This window comes from Xiphophorus couchianus, chromosome 1 (genome assembly GCF_001444195.1).
Source record: "Xiphophorus couchianus chromosome 1, X_couchianus-1.0, whole genome shotgun sequence".
Lineage (NCBI taxonomy): Eukaryota > Metazoa > Chordata > Actinopteri > Cyprinodontiformes > Poeciliidae > Xiphophorus > Xiphophorus couchianus.
Window position 1 is genome coordinate 2,343,616 of NC_040228.1, and position 16,428 is coordinate 2,360,043.

The 16,428-nt window shown below is 40.0% G+C and overlaps 1 protein-coding gene across 2 annotated transcripts in view; it reads left to right on the forward strand.

The window, feature by feature from the left end:
• The first annotated feature begins 5,522 nt into the window (after nucleotides 1-5,522).
• Nucleotides 5,523-16,428, forward strand: part of LOC114144895 (plexin-A1-like) — a 286,607-nt gene continuing 275,701 nt past the window's right edge. For both annotated transcript variants that reach the window (XM_028018126.1, XM_028018134.1), the window contains exon 1: nucleotides 5,523-5,732. The gene's annotated coding sequence lies outside the window, so the exon portion shown is untranslated. The remainder of the gene's footprint in view (nucleotides 5,733-16,428) is intronic.

Below are 16,428 nucleotides of genomic sequence, written 5' to 3' on the forward strand. Positions count from 1 at the left end.
CAGCAAACAAAAAAGAAAACACCCCCGAATGAAATGCAGCAAACAAAAAGTGTTGAAAACGGAAGTGCTCCAGACCACTAGGGGGAGTCAAAGAGTCGAGACCGAGCCCAGAACGGTATGACTGACACAAAGTCTATCACGCTACCCATAAATTATTCTGTTATTCTATAATATTATAAAAGACGGCGTATCTGAAAAGAAATATAGTAATACGTACCTTTACTTTCTTTCAAATTTCTTTCTCTGAATCTTGCATCTGGTCCCATAGAAATGAATACTATTTTCTTTGACTCCCCCTAGTGGTCTGGAGCACTTCCGTTTTCAACACTTTTTGTTTGCTGCATTTCATTCGGGGGTGTCTTCTTTTTTGTTTGCGTCTCTCTTTTTGTTTGCTGCATTTCATTCGCTTTTTGCTTGCCGCATTTAATTTGTGCGCGTGTTTTTTGTTTGTTTGCATGTTTTCTCTTTTGCTGCGCATTTGCACCTGTCGGCCACCGTATGTCTAGGAACCAGGGAAGTATATCGAGAGGAGCTGAGGATGATGTCTGAGGTAAGTGATGCCTATTCCTCATGGTGGGGTGATGGGGTACCCAGGTGTTTACTTTGACTATTGGTGGGATCTGATATATAAATACTGAAGAGTGGACAGGCAGGAGACAACAGAGTTGAAACAGGAAGTTGGTGTGAAAGTTTGTTGCAGGTCCTGATTTGTGGTCCAAAGATCAGGTTGTTTTCATCTGGCTCTGAACTGGCAAGTCTGGAAAATGGAACAACAGCACAAGATAAACAAGGAGCCTTGGAAGTTAGGTTGATCCTGCGGAGGATGTAAAGCATTCCGGGTGACCTCCACTTCACCCCATGATCAACCTGTGTGGTAAAGCCTCTTTTTTTTTTTTTTTTTTTTTTTTACTGAGAATCATGTGAACCCTCAACATTAGTTGCCTCATATTTCCCCTACTGCCAGTGAATGGAAAGCTGCAGGGTTGTATAGTTATGGGGTCATTTATAGCTCAAAGAAAGCAGCACAGAGACACTGTAATGTTACAGACTTCCAGCAACAACTCCTATTTTGTGTGATTTGTTTGAAACGAGCTAAACCAAAGACCGTCTCCATGGCTCTCTCTTTGACTTCTATTTATTGGCGTTTCTCTCCGGCGCACACGTACAGTTTCAAAGGTTGAACTCTCCCAGTTAGCTGTAACATCAGCTGCCTCCCCTGCTGCTCATCACTGGCCTGACTGTAATTACAGACGCCTCCAGAAAAGACAAAAGGAGGAAGCGCGAAGGAAGCGTGGCTTTTTTTCGCCCTGTGTGTGTGTTTTTGTGTGTGCGTGGTTACACCTGTGCTGTGAGCGTGAGTGTGCAACACGCATGAGATAGAGATCAAGCAGGGACAAAGCAGGAGCACAGACTCCTGGTCATCTTTTGAGCTGCAGCAGTAAAACCGCCCACTTTCCCTTTTTTTTTTCTTCTGTTGCTCTGATTTGCCAACGTCTTCTCCGCATGCACTCTTTCTGGAACTTTTTTATTCCCTTTCAGCCTATGTCTTCTATCTTTTCCCTTTGGTCTTTATAATTGCAGCTGCATTTGGAGCAGATGAATCAAACATCACAAAAATATTCAGGATTTTGTCATTGATCAAAGACAAAAAGAGAGGTAGACTTGACACACGGACACACAGGCCTCGACTCTGAAACATAAAAGTTAAAGGAAGTTGATTTCATGTCAAGAAAGGCTCTCCTCTCACCACCCTCCCTCTCTCTCTGCAAGAAAAAGGAAAAAAAAAATCTGCAGCAGAAAAACAGTTTTTATTTTAACGGCTAATTAGCTTCTTTTGCAGGCAGCTCTCTCTGTGGAGATTTTAATTATGATTTGGCATCGGTTGGCGATTATAAAATGAAATGGACGTTGTTGATCAAGGCTCTGTTGGAAGGTGGCTCAGATGGAGGAAGATAGAAGCCAAGCGCGAAAATGAAGGAGAGAGATTGTGAAGCAAGTGGAAAACGTTTTCATTCACACCATGCTCGACTGCTCGCTGACGAGCCGCGCACAATGAGAGCCGCGTTGGGGAGCAGAACCACTGAGAGGTTCTGAATTTACACTTCAGCTGTAAGAAACAGGAACATTTCTACATATGTGTCTTTTTTTCTCTTTCTTTCTACTAGCAAGAAAAAAATTTCTGTTTTCATTTTTAGTTCCGATTGATTACGTAATCATGGAAATGCTGGGTTGTTTTCGTAGCTCATCTGCTGGGCAAAAGCCGTTGGGTCACTTTTTGATTCCACAGTCAAAAGTCATGACTCTGGAGTTGGGACAGCAATTTGCTGATTTATAATTAACTCCGTAGCTTTATTAATTCTGCTCACACATTGGGTAGATTCCATACCCAAATTTGTACCATATTGGTTGGTAAAATTGAGATTAGTGACCTTCAGTATCATCGAATGTTACCTCTGATAAACATGGCAAGTAAAAACGGATATTCTAACAGTTGTAACGAGAATAGGTTTTTTTTATTAGAATTAATTTTTTAAAATTTCTTATGAAATACATTTTAAGAGAGAACACCAGCTAGCTTATAATAAAGAAGGAAACAGTTAATATTTTGAGAAAATGTTAGATTTTTTAAATGTTATTTAAAAGGTGGGTTAGGTTACTTTGTCAGAGAAACTGTTGAGAGATTACTGTAGCTCTACAACAAAAAGTATTAGATGCATGAATATATACTAAAAATAAAATGGTCACAAATGAAAAATACTGTTTTAAATCTTACATTCTTTGAATTATCTAAGAGTTTTTGATTAATTAAACCACTTTGAAACAGTACATTTTAACACACATTTGCAGAATAATATTTATTCTTAAGGGAGGTTGCAAACTGTGACCAATGCATGAAACATATCCAATCATAAGATGCACCTTTGATGACATACTGAGTCTGAAAATCCAATCTGGGCGATGAACCCTGAGACCCCGGTGATGCCACATTTTAAAACTAGGAAGAAGGAAGGAAAAAAAGGAGAAAATCTTGGGACTTTGCTAGGAAGGATGTTCACACAAGCAGAATGCATATGAGCATGCACACATGCAGTAATCGGAGCAGCGATGTATCATCTGTGTAACCACATCCTCTTCCTCAGTGTGGAGAGAAGAGAACGTGACACCACCATTGTCCTGGATGAAAAACTCCCCAGTCATCACTAATATGGGCAGAAATATCAGCATTTAATATTCACAAGGGGACCGCAAAGGTCAAAGTCCAGGCCAAGGAGGGAAGAGAAGCTGGAAAGAAATCTTGTGCTTGTATAGAAATGCTGCGGCTCGAGTCCATCCTCCTCTCTGGGTTCAACGTTACCACTCTGAATCCACACAGCTCCGTTTTGCTGGAGTCTCTGATTTATAATTGCTTTGTTTATAAATTGGATTGGTCATTAAAAATATTTATTTACCTACGCATTGCAGCAAGACGGTTCCAGAGCTGTTCTGGTCGGAGATTCCATATTTCTGCATGGTCAATCAGTTTGTGCATGTGAGGCTTTAACACTTTGAAGGTGAAACAAGGTCACACCCTGATGACCCCAAACACTGTAAAACATGGTTTGAATGGATAGGTTGTTCCTACATGATTCATTCATTTGCACTTGATACTAGCAATGTTTTAAAACCTGCACTTAAAATTCAACTATACTAATTAAGATGGCCTTAAGGATGATTATCTATAAGTTATGCAGGTTGTCTCACAGAGCTGGGCCCCATGCCAGTACAGTTCCAGGACCTTCATGTAGAAAGAGCCTTCTTTTGAATTTCCTAAAAATGTTTCTAAACACCGCATTGAAAATAATTTACAGTTTTAAGAATTAAAGATAAACTAGATTTATTTGAATTCTGTGAGGCTATAGCTGCTGAGTGTTGGACTTAAGTGGAGATGTTAGTGACAATTAACTAACACTGGAGTGTTTTGTGGACAATTAAATCACCTTATATCCTGGTGATGTCTCCTAAGAAGCTGGTGCAAACCGACAATCAAACACTATGTGTCAGTTTTTTTTACAAGGAACAGAAACATTAATTCCTGTAATGTGGATAATGTTGCATGTGCAGGAAGACAATTCAGATATTCCTTTTTTAATGTAAGCTCCTAAGATCCCCCCCCCCACCCCCCCCATTGCATTCATGGCCTAAAAAAAAAAATCATCTCGCTCTAAATGAGACATGGCCAGCCGCAAATGTTTGATGAGGTAAGAGACAAGGCCAGCACTGCCGATGGAGATGATTTGTGGAGTTTCAACGAGGGAAGCTGACCTTCAATATTAAATGCTATTGAAAAGAAGCAGGCACACACATGGAGTGGGCATGCTCACGAGCACCGAGCTGCACATATTTTTCTGTTCAAGCAGAGCTTTAGAAATGTTTCTCATTTTGTCGCATTGCAAGTGAATACTTCAAAATATTTTGTTGCAATTTATAAAATAAACACAAAGAAGTACATGATTGTTGAGTGGAAAGAAAGTCATACATGATTTTTCAAATGTTTTGTGAATAAAACTCTTTAAAATGTGGCATACATTTGTATTTATCCCTCCTTGAGTCTTTCTGTCCCAGCTGAAGAAAGGCATGATGCTGCCACCACCGCGTTTCACTGTGGGAACGGTGTGTTTATGGTGATGCACTGCAGTTTTCCACAGCACAGCATTTTCCTGAGACCAAAACTGGCTTGACCTTCTGACCAAGGCGTGGTGTTCCTTCAACTATTTTTTCCCCTTGCAGTTTCTTCATAAACCATATCTGTGCCAACCATATCTAAAGCCAACAGTTCTAATTGTCATGACAGATTATCCTACCTGAGCAGTAGATCTATAGATTTTATTCCCAATTGACTGAATGTAATTTGTACATTCTCGTGTAGATATTGGTCTTAAATTCCATTTATAGTAGTTCTTAAATTTGAGTTGGTGGAACCTGTAGGTGGGAATATTGGAGTAAATGGGTCTGAATGCTATAAGTCATAGTGTACTACTTTGGGTTGAATTATTATGTAGAATCCCATTGAAATAGATTTGCAATTTGTGGTTGCAACATGACAAACTAGAAAAAGGTCAAAGGGTATGAATACTTTTGCTGTTAATGACCATGTATTCATACTTTTACTGTAAAAGCAGAAGCTCAAACCACGCCTCGCCCCTGAAAAGTGTGATGTAAAAACAACTCAAGAGGCAAAGAAAACAAAGAGTGAACAGGGGCACACATCTGCGCTCAGTGAGATGGCAGGTGCAATCAGTCAAGCTGAACGGGAGCATCTTCAATCACAGACCCTGATTGTTGTCAGACAGCCTAAAACCGGAGTACAAGGAGGGGATAAGGAGCTCACGGAGCCGCAGACTGAAACGGGTCCAATGCTGCCACCAATGTGCGTCGTGCAACCCCCGATGTAACGCACCGGATCCACTGGGGGGCGCATGTTCACTAAGCTCTCCATCTCTCTCTCTCTCCTTGTTCCCTCTTCATCCGTATGTAGCAGGGGGATGCCGGAGTCCAACCGCAGCTCCTGTCTCATTCATGCTGAGCGCTGCTCTCCTGTGCGCACGGATCTGCAGAGCTGAGCTTTTTGAACCGCTGCTGCTGCTCTCTGACGAGCCGAGCGGGAATGGAAACGTCTTCTGCTGCAACTCTGACATCCTAAAGAAAAGAAGAAATAATGCCAAGCAGGGATAATACAAAACACGGCTTAATAAGTAAGTACAGGCAAACTTTTCCACCCTCTACTTTTTTTGGTTTTGTTTTTTAAATAATTTTCTCCATTCCTTACCACCTCCGATCATACCTCTGGTCTCTCCTTATGTTATTTTTTTCCCGAGCGATGCTTTCTCGTTTTCACCTGGACCAACATGCACTACTCCGACGGAACATTTTTCGTCTTCTTTTCCTTTTTTAAAATTTTTTAACATTTTGCACTTTGAACGAGCAGCTCCGGGTTGTCGCTGCGCACACGGGGCGAAAGCAGCCAGTAGCGCACGCTGGAAGGTTGCGGATCTTCCACAGGACTTAACATCTCCAGTTTTGTTTTAACTGGAATTTCGCAAGTTGTTTGCAGGAGGCGGAGGGGTCTTTAATTTTGCTATAAAAGGGCACTGCGGAATTTGGATGCAAAGTGGATGTGTATTAATATAGGGTGCATGGACGTGAGTTTTAGGGCTTGTTTAGTGTCAGTTTGGTGCATCGAAGTAGTTGTGTGGTTTGCTGAATAAATGGAAATTCACTCAAGGCATCCAGCCAACTTGGAAACCCTAAAATTAATTCTCTATTTTGTTTGCAGAGGCGCTGCTAAGATAAGGGACAGGCAGGGTGACCACCCCTATGAATTTGTGTCACTAACTGGGAATTTCATTATTAATTATATATCTCCTCCACATCAGATACATGTGGAGGAGATATGCTTCCACATATATCTCCTCCACATCCATCATCTTTTTCCCTCCCATCTTTTTCTCTCGAGATGCATCAGACTGTAAGGTGTAAGATGTTTTTAAGTTTGCTCTGGGAATTGATGTTGCTTGAATATGATTTCCAGACTTTGAACCTAAACATTGGTTTAAACGTGTACTAATAGATTTATTCCATATTTATTTTTGGTGTAATTCTTGTAGGTCACAACGTCATATTAAAATTGGCTTAAACCCTGATTTATTTAATTTACTTTGTTAATTTAGTTTTTACTTTTTGTAGCATTTTAAATTCCTCACCCTCCTCTGGTGCCCACCACCCCATATACAACCTTCACCACTGTAAAAAAGCTTTTCATGTTGAATTCTACGTGCCCCCTGCGCCCCTTTAATCAATCACCCCTTTGTAAACTTTTTGGCGGCACCCCTGTTTATGTGTTCAGGAGTCTGAGACATTCTGGAATTGTGTGTGTGTGGGCGTGCGCGCATGCATGTGTACCAAGTTTTTATGTCTTTGTGGGGACCTGTGTGTGTGTTTGCTGCCCCTCATCCACCCACATCCAAACATTTTGCCATCATTCGGGAGTCGCATCAACATGCGCTGACAGTTTTGTGTCACCTTATGAATTTTTGACTTGTGTGATGTGCGTAGGTGCGGGCTGATTTGGAAAGACTATACGGGCAACGAGCCACTGATCTGGCTGCCAAGCACACAGAAAAAAAAAAAAGAGGAGGAGGAGGAACGAAAAAAAAAATCTTTAGGTGGTGTGTTTGTAGGGAGAGGGAAAAATGGAAAGCCTCCCGTTTCGTATTCTGAACATACCTACTCATCCTCCACCTACCCCCCCTCGTCTCTTTCTACTTCCATCCCTCTTGGGGTTTGAGCTCAGGAGGATGAGTGAGAGTGAGCTGATGTGGAGGAGAGGCAATGCAAGGACATGTGAGAAATATTTGTATTTTTTTAAAGTACATGTGTCATAATGACAAAGTTGCCCTGGGACTCCTTGATAAGGCAGAATCCTTGAGCATCACCTCCACTTTGGAGCCGAGGCGTGACGCCCGGAGCGACTGCGTTTGTGTTGCGCCGACGACACCGTGACCGCCGGGAACATTTGAGTTGCTGTTGCACCTGTAAGCGCAGAGAGGAGGGATTTTTTTTTTTTAAATAGAGGTTTTCAACCCCTAATGAGTCAGTGTCGGACTTGGGCAACAGCGGTGAGCTGTACACCCTCTGAGCTGCCTTTAACCCAATTACCCAGTTTATTCTCGGAGTCTTGTATTATTCATTTGTTCTTAGAACATAGAAACTCCTCTTCTTGCTGTGCTCTGATCAATCTTTTAATGTGTTATGTAGATATGTGGGTGCTGTATCTAATTTCCGTCAAAGAGACTTCAAGTTTGCCGCTTCCCACGCACATATGAAGAGTGCAAATTATTAAAAGTGAATATAGTGGAATATCTAAAGCTCCCCTTTTTTTACATGTTTAAATGTTGTTTTATTGAAGATTTCTTTAGCTAAATATACATGTTTAATTGGACAAACCACCTTGCCGATATTTGGGAAGCTTTTATTTAGGCTAAAGCAAGTGTGTGCATGCATGTGTACGGGGGTCAGGTGGTGAAGCGGGGGTCTCCGGCCAACTGCCTCAGACCCCGGCTGAGATGAGAGCCACAGAGAATCGACACAAACCCCGCTGCTCCTCGCCCAGAGAGGCTGCGACAAACAAAGACGCGGGGAGGCAGAGGAGGCAGCACAGATATACAATAGAACACGTCAATAAAAGCGCTTTAAGTTTATCTAGTCTGATAAACGCCCACAGGAGGCGTGCACCGCCATAACTGCTGCTACATGACGGAATGAAACCAACATTAAACCGAGAGCTTTTTATGCATGGCACTTTCAGAAATCTACCTTTAAGTACTGTTTAGGGGCCCGGTGGGAAGCGAAGTGCCGACCCAGCAATGTGAGAGCCAAGTTCTCTCCTGTTGAGCTGCTGCAAGGTACATTGGTGTTTCACAACAAAACATGAATATAGTTTGATTTAGCTGCTGTTGGAATCTGATTATTTTGCAGAAGAGCAGTTCTTAGATTACATTTTACTTTATTTTTATAAAATAGATGTAGTAAAGTTGCTTAATGTTAGGTTTCTCTACATGAATGCATTTTTGATTATAAACTTAAGTTACATTTGGTTTGATGTGTATTTATTAGCAAGCTCTGTTCAGATTCTGGAGATTTGAAGTGCGGGAAGATAAAGGAAAAGTAGCTGTAAAGTTAAAACAAAAATATATTTAAAATAAAAACAAAAATGTTAAGCTTATGATAATATCCATTCCTTTGAATTAATTTTTCATGCCTTTGTGCACATGCAGAATCTACATCATGCAGATCTTTTAGTTTTGGGAATAGTCTAACACTGAGTGTTACACCTAGACCTTATTGAAGTATTTTCTGTTCTAGGTAACATCCTATTCATAACCAAAGGGGATTGATATCATATTGGTCCGAAAGCAGCTGTTCTTGATAGGCTATCTACCAGGGTCACCAGTGCACCGCAGAAGCGCAAAATCTTACCAAGTACTTTTCATCTAGTTTCTTGTGCAAATATCTTGGTAAGGAAATAAGACTAAGCTAACTCGCATACAACTTTTCATATTATTTTTAAGGCAGTAATTCCTTAATAATGATGAAAATGTACTAGTTCCCCTGGCATAATGTGGGAAAAATCTACCAGTGGAACTAGTACACTTTTTATTCAGCATTATGGAATTATTGACTTCAAATAAGTTTCTAGGTTTAGGTAAGTATTTCAGTTAATCACAGAGCTAGATACAAGTATCTAGGTACGTAGTCATGAAGTGTGGTTGAGGTTGGTGGTTTTTCTTTTGCCTTTACCTACTGCATGCTGTGTTTCAGTAAAAGTTGCGCTAGAGTTAAGATGTTAAATAGAGCAGGACTGTAAAGCATGATATTCGGGCATTACATCCTCACCCCGATGCTTGAATATCTCCACAGTATATTTAAGATAAATTGAAATCGTACTCATGTATGTAGATGTTTTCATAGTAACTATCAGTTGATTTTTTCCCTGTTTAATAACAGGAATAAAAATGCAGACCCTAGGTATGTATACCTTAATGCATACCGTGACATAAAGCCACTGACATTATGTCAGTGGCTTAGTCCACCTTTCTTTTTCCACTGTAGCTTCTTGAAAATGTTCCCAAATAGAGTTTAGCAGTAGCTGGGAGTCCTCCATATTTTGTCTTAGTGTCACTTTTTAAAGTTGCCCTACAAAACATTTCTTTTAACACTTAGTTCCATTCATACGCACTCTGGATATGTTCAGGTGCAAAACAACGCTGTTACATATTTTCATGGGAAGGCATGTTTTTTGAAATCTGTTCTCACAGATTTCATAGCAAGTTTTATGTCCTCTATGCAATTAAACAGGCTAATACACAACTTGAGATTTTTTTAAAGCTAGACTTGAGGACATGAGAGAAAATACATGTTTTAATCTAATCTTCTTTGACAGACATAGAGAGATGATATCCTTTTGCAATGACCTTAACACTTCTAGTATGCAGTGTTCTTTAGAACTTAAAACCACTTTTTTCTGAGTGACGCTGTAAGCAGTTTGTGTCTGAGGCAGATGGAGGATTGAGGAGAAGAGGATAGCAACAAGCTACACAGGTAGAGCTGCTTTAAAGCTGCTGGCACCTTTTTGATCCAGCTCCCTGTCTGAAAGGCCACAGCAGATCAAACGGGGCAGGTCGACTCAAATAGTTCACCTTGTAAAGGGAAAAGACGGTTTCGATGGGGCACAGATGTGACGGGCGGCCGCGGACGGAGGCGACGTGCCACCTTGATCTCTAACCGTCGCTTCGTTAGCTAATGAAGGAGCTTTTCTGATTGTATTCAGCACCTGCTTTAGGAGCTTTCATGGCGAGGCAGAGGCCATGTGGGCGGGTGGCTCCTCATCCGAGTCCAAGCGGAGGAGAGATATTTCTACCGTTTTGTCAGCAATTAAAACAATTTCTTCAACCCAATTTTCCTCTGCTTCTGTGGAGCACGCAGCTTGTGTTTAGTGTCCCAATTGGCCAATTTCTGCCGTATGTTCTGTGCTGTCTGAGCAGCTGAGACAGAAAAATAATCAGTTTCTATGCTGCATATATCTGGCTGTGAGTGTGTGTGTATGAGTGTATGCCTGACCTATATCTCAATAAGTAAGTAGAAAAAAGAATCCCTGAATGTCCTGTTTTTGCAGCATAAGTTAAGGCAGCTTGTCTTGTTTGTTGCATATAAACGCATGTCTTCCTTATACACTTGTTCCCTTCTTGTAAATCCAAAGTTAGAATTGCATCATTCTTTATTTTTTTTGCAAATAGCATTTAGATGCCGATCTCTCTTCTACTTTCTACACTTCCAGTTGGATGTTTTGTCAGAAGTTAATAGAAAAAAAACCCTCTTTTTGCTGCACTTTCATCATGAGTTCACAAAGGGTCACATAAGTTAGATTTGCTGCATCAAAAACTCTAACTACAGTTTTAAAAGTCCAATGCTGTGATTCCATCTGTAATTTCCACCAGGCTGATCTGAACCTTTCCATTGGATTTCCAGTTGTCCTGCTGGATGGTGAAACTTAATTTATTCTTTTTATTTTTTTAAGGTTTTGTTGGCCCTACTGGCCATTATTTGAAAGTGGTCAGACAGAAAAGTGAGTAACGAGTGAGGGGGGGAAACATGTGGCAAAGATCATCAGGCTGATCACACTGCAATGGTCACACTGAGGACTAAGGCCTCCTTATGTGGGCTGTGTTTAACCTCAGCGCCACCACAGCATCCATGGAAGGTGAAACTTTTGACAGGTTAGCTTCCATTATTGCCTTGTGTTTCACTCAGCCAATCTTTCTGTCCACTTTTCAAACCACTTCCTGGTCCATTATTAGCATTAGATTTTTCATTTGCCTAAGAGAAAATATCCCAAATAAAATACATAAAGGTTTTTAGTTATAACATGGGAAATACAGTACATGTTAAAGGTTACAAGGTATGAATACATTTGCAAGGCACTGTGTATATTATTTAATGCTTTGAAGAACATTACACCATACCCATTTGTGCCTGCTGCAAGGATTAATTTTAACATGCTTCATTTGCTCTGGGAGGCTGCAGTCTAAGAGAGAGCAAACTGTTTGAATGTTTGGAAGTAGGCTCAAAGTCCCACATTACACCTTGTGAAAAAAGTTCAATTTTCCCCAATTCTTTCAAAAGAAATCGCAAAAGCATTTGACCTGAGAGTGAAACTCGCCTTTGCTTCTGAAAGAGCTGCAATATGCTTCAAGGAAATAATTTTATTCCACAGCGAAACGAGAGATTTAAAGACAATGGAATTTTTTTCCCTGTGTCAAAGTGGAGAAGAAATGACCATGAAGAGGAATTGGAGAGGTCCGTGAAGGTGAAAGGATTTGTGAAAAGCGGTAATATATGGATTGTGTGCTGTCTTTGCTTGCTGCCAGAGCACAATGAAGAAGGGAGGTGAAGTGACCAGATGAAGGAGGCTGAAGAAATTGGAACACTGGAAGGGTGAAGAGGTTAAATGGAAGGGTAGTGATAGATGTGACTCTACAACCTTTTTTTGGCTTTTAGTTTTGGTGAACGTTTGCAGCATCATAAAGATGAAGACCAAAATGAAAACCCTTTTGGCCTTACTAAGCTTTACCCACATTCTTTCCTATGGCTAACCAGATTTTTTTACAAGTAATGACAAAATCAGCTTCATTGCATTTGTAAGCCTCAATAAACAGTAAATAATGGGCCAGATTTAAAAACGTTTAAAAAATTCATTTTGGCTTTTCATATATTTAATGGTACCACATCCTTTAGTACGATATGTAAAAAATACTCCAAACTAGCTATCAAGACTTTTTTATTCTTTATCTTTTCATCGAGCCATTTTAACGCAAAAACTTTTACCTTCACGTAAAGTAACACATATTTAAAATCTACCAACTCAGGAGACTGTTCAGCTTAATGGTGCGTTCACACCAAACGGGTTTTGAACATCAGGTGCGTCTGGTTTACATTAAAAGTCCATGTGGAGGCACGTCAAGTGCTCCATAATTTGAAGCATTTGTGTCCATTAGCATTGAGCCCAGCTGCATTTTATTTGAATATCTTAGATGCAACCAGTACAGAAAAACAGGGTGAAGCCAGTAGAGCAAAGAAGAAAACATGTCAGGTTAACAAAATGATAAATGGAAGAACAAAAGAGGAAGAAAAAGGAGTCAAGAGGGCAGTGTCTTCTACTTATTTTTATTATTATACCGTGTACAGGAAGAAACAAAGGTAAGGGAATATATTGTACTGTACTATTTTTACATTTTCCTACACATTCCAGCCAGTTGGGACCTTACTGAAGGACATGCAGTTTTTACAATACATCATTTTGGGTCAGGAACTCCCCATTTATGGACATGTAATCAATCTAAAGTTCTTTAAGTATTTGATAAGGGACTTAAACAATGTAAGCATCCATTTTTTCTTTCTTGCTTGGTGTCTGGTGTATTCTTTTGTGAATAAGAGTTTGATTTAAGCATGTACGCTGCTGGTGTGTTCAGTCTTGAATAACCTGTGCTGGAACTTAGCTATAAATCAAGATCCCATCTTTTTGTTACCAGTGTTTTGGATAACGTTCATAAAAGTTTTCAGGATGACTAATTGTGATCACTAATGAATAAAACAAATTTATGGCCCTAAAAGCTGTGACAAAACTAAAACCCATGTGGACAAGAAAGGAAAGGACACAGGAGGGCAGAAAGTACTTATACATAAGGAATATGTCAGTGTATTTGCCAGGCTGCTGACAAAACCAATTTACCAGCTGCTGAAAAATATCAGGTAAGCAGGCGATGTCATCGATTTAATGTTTTAACCATTTTCAGAGATCCCTGTTGGCTCTGCTAGGAGGAGGCCGCAGTAAAACGACGGGCAGGAACGCTGAGTCAGCTCCTATAGTGACACTCCCCTAATCATCACACACATGCTTCTGCGCACACACATCTCATTTTGTTGAGTGCTTAGTCATACTGTGTGTGTGTGGGCGTGTGTGTGTGTATATGAATGGGGGAGTTACTATAATGTTTTGCCAATGACTTTGTGCATTCAGAAATAGGATCATAGAGCCATATGTGATGCATATTGTTTTCCATGATCAGAGGCATTTCTCTCAGGTTTAGCGCTTTGCTGAAGGACGTAGCAGCTGCTGTTCTAATGAAACATCTGCAGAGTAAGCAAATGTGATTTATTTTAGCCCATTTGATTGTTTTGGATTGTGATCAGCTAATTGATTTTGCAACAAACTGGCCGTCGATGGGGTTAGAGTGTCAGGACAATCGAGCTTCGGGAAGGGGTAGAGTGCAGGACTCAGTGGCAGGTGTCTGGCTTTTGCTTTGCTTTTATAGTTTTGTATAGTGACTGTTGGAGTCCCTAAAAGTGAGGATCTGTCAGTCCAGCTTCAGTTTCCTCCTCTTCATATTCATCTGGACTCTGCAGGACAGAGGAGCCTCGCAAGACACAGGATTGCTGCAGTTCTGATGTAACTGCTTCCACTCATCAATAAAGCAAATCGCTGGGTCAAAAACATACTCAAATCCATTTAAGCCAACGCGAGCTTCTCTTTCTCAAAACAGCAGTGCTAAGGCATCTCCCTAACCATTTAAAAGCTACCCCATGAATTGGCACTTTTATAAGCTTGCAATGTGCTGGAAGCCAATATAAAGGCAACACAGACAGGCAATTTAGCCATCAAGAAACACAGGGGGCTACAAGTGGGCTTAAATTAGGGAGAAAGTGTTGCATTTCACTCTTTTGGTGAAAGCTGCAGTGACACAACTACAAGAAACCTTTGTTTAGCGAAATGACTTTACTGAATAACTTGTGTCCATTGGGGCAGTTATTTTCTGTTGATCTACCCATCTCTGTTTTTTGTTCCTATTCTCAAGTAGTTTGAGTTGATACTGTGCCACTAGTTGCTTTGCCCTCTTACCTATTCATTTTTTTGTCAAGCTCCTCTTTTAGTCAAGAGTATAGCTAATTTAAAAAAATGAAAAACAAAGGAATGAAAAAAAAATCATCATGTTAAAATTAAAGATCCACAGAGAGATCAGCTACTGACATCAAACAGTTGTTTTCAGGGTGATTCAGGTTATTTTGAAAGAAGCAATAGTTTCTATGACAGTTCAATACATGTCTGGTTCATATAGGCTGTGAAGGAGAGAGAGAAAGCAAGACTTCATCATATAACAGGAAGGCTGAACATAGCACAGCATTGTTGCTTTGTTGAATCTTGTAGAGGTTTTAGCCTGGACCACCAAAGATGCTAGATTTTAAAATTTTGGGGGCTCTACATTTCTCCATTGGATTCATGTAGAAGGGGATTTTTTTTGTTGCTAATATAGGTTGCTAAAACTCATGAAAAATGTGAACTCAAACTTTAAAATTACTCATTTTCATTTTGCTTTAAAATAGCTCCGCCCTGTTTTACACCAGTTCTTTCTGCTCTTAATACAAAGAGTTAATGACCGCTCATATCTGGAAAGGCTAAAATTAATATTTTAAATGTTGATCTTGCATCTTTTTAGTACTTAAAGCAAAACTGGAATTGGCAACAAAAACAAAAAAAGCTCATCAAAAAACTTGGGATTAGAAATTGTTCACAAAATTCTCTAATTTACCCAAATACTTCCTCTGAAGCTCTTGACTTCAGAGGAAGTATTTTGGCTTATGCTCTCAATTTTCTTGCATTTATCCATATCAGGTCCTCTTGAACAACAAGTCACAAACTAATTCCATGTTGTGCTGTATGTGGACATTAAAACACTCCAGGTTTAGTGTGGAATTCAGGCTAATGTGAATGTAAAGCAACATCAGTCCAACCCATGTATTCCATAATGTTGTAAATCTTCAGGATGTTTGTCTGCAGAGTGTCGCTCACCACAGTTTTACAGGTGGCATGGTAAATGGTCCACAGTTATACAGAGCGTTTTAAGCTCCATCCATGTACTACAAACCACTTTACAATGTGTTTCTCATTCACCCACTTTTACAGGGCTTTGTTTTATGTTTTAGTATTTTTCTATATGCATATTTCCATTGTGGTTCTCTGAACCTTTATCCCTAGGTACTTAACTCGTTTAATCCCAAAATTTTTTCCTGCAAAATAAGTTAATGCTTTTCAATCCTTGGACCTCCCTAACACATAATATTTATGAATTATTACATTTTATGTTGGTTATGCTAGTGAAAATGTAGATTTTATACTTGGCAACAATTGTTGCCGGTGGGAAACGACATAGTCTGTATTGCACAAATCTGGCCTATTTATACATATAAAAAAATAAGAAAAATCAGGACATGCATAACTTATTATAACAAAGAATGGTTACAAGAGTGTTCAGGAATATTTTAGATACATAAAGATTCAATGCCAGATCCTGCAGATGTCATTGTCTCAATGTGCAGATTGACCTTTGACCTCATTTGGTCATTTCATCAATGAGGCAAAGTCAGGAGAAAATGTTGGTATGAACCAATCTGCATCTCAGAAGAAATTCTCCCTGTTCCATCAGACCAAGTATTCCACCTTGGCCCTGTCCTAAACAAGTTTCAAGTGTGGGATCATCTTGTAGTTGTCATTCAGTGATTAGGCCACATTTTGTGTAAAGATTTGCCTTTTGGGGGGTGAAATAGGAGAGGGTTTCAACTGTGGGAATGACAGTGATGTAGAAGACATCATTTCTAGGTTCCATCAGGCCTAGAAGATCTAAAATATCTGACATTTTTAAGCTGTGTGGTAACAGCAAGGTATATAGAATAAACAGCAAAGCTATACCAAAGCTAGACCTTTTATCACAGTGTTGTTGCCGGTGCCATCTTCTTTGCTGCTGTGTGTTGGGGAAGCAGCATCAGAGCCAGCGACTCTAA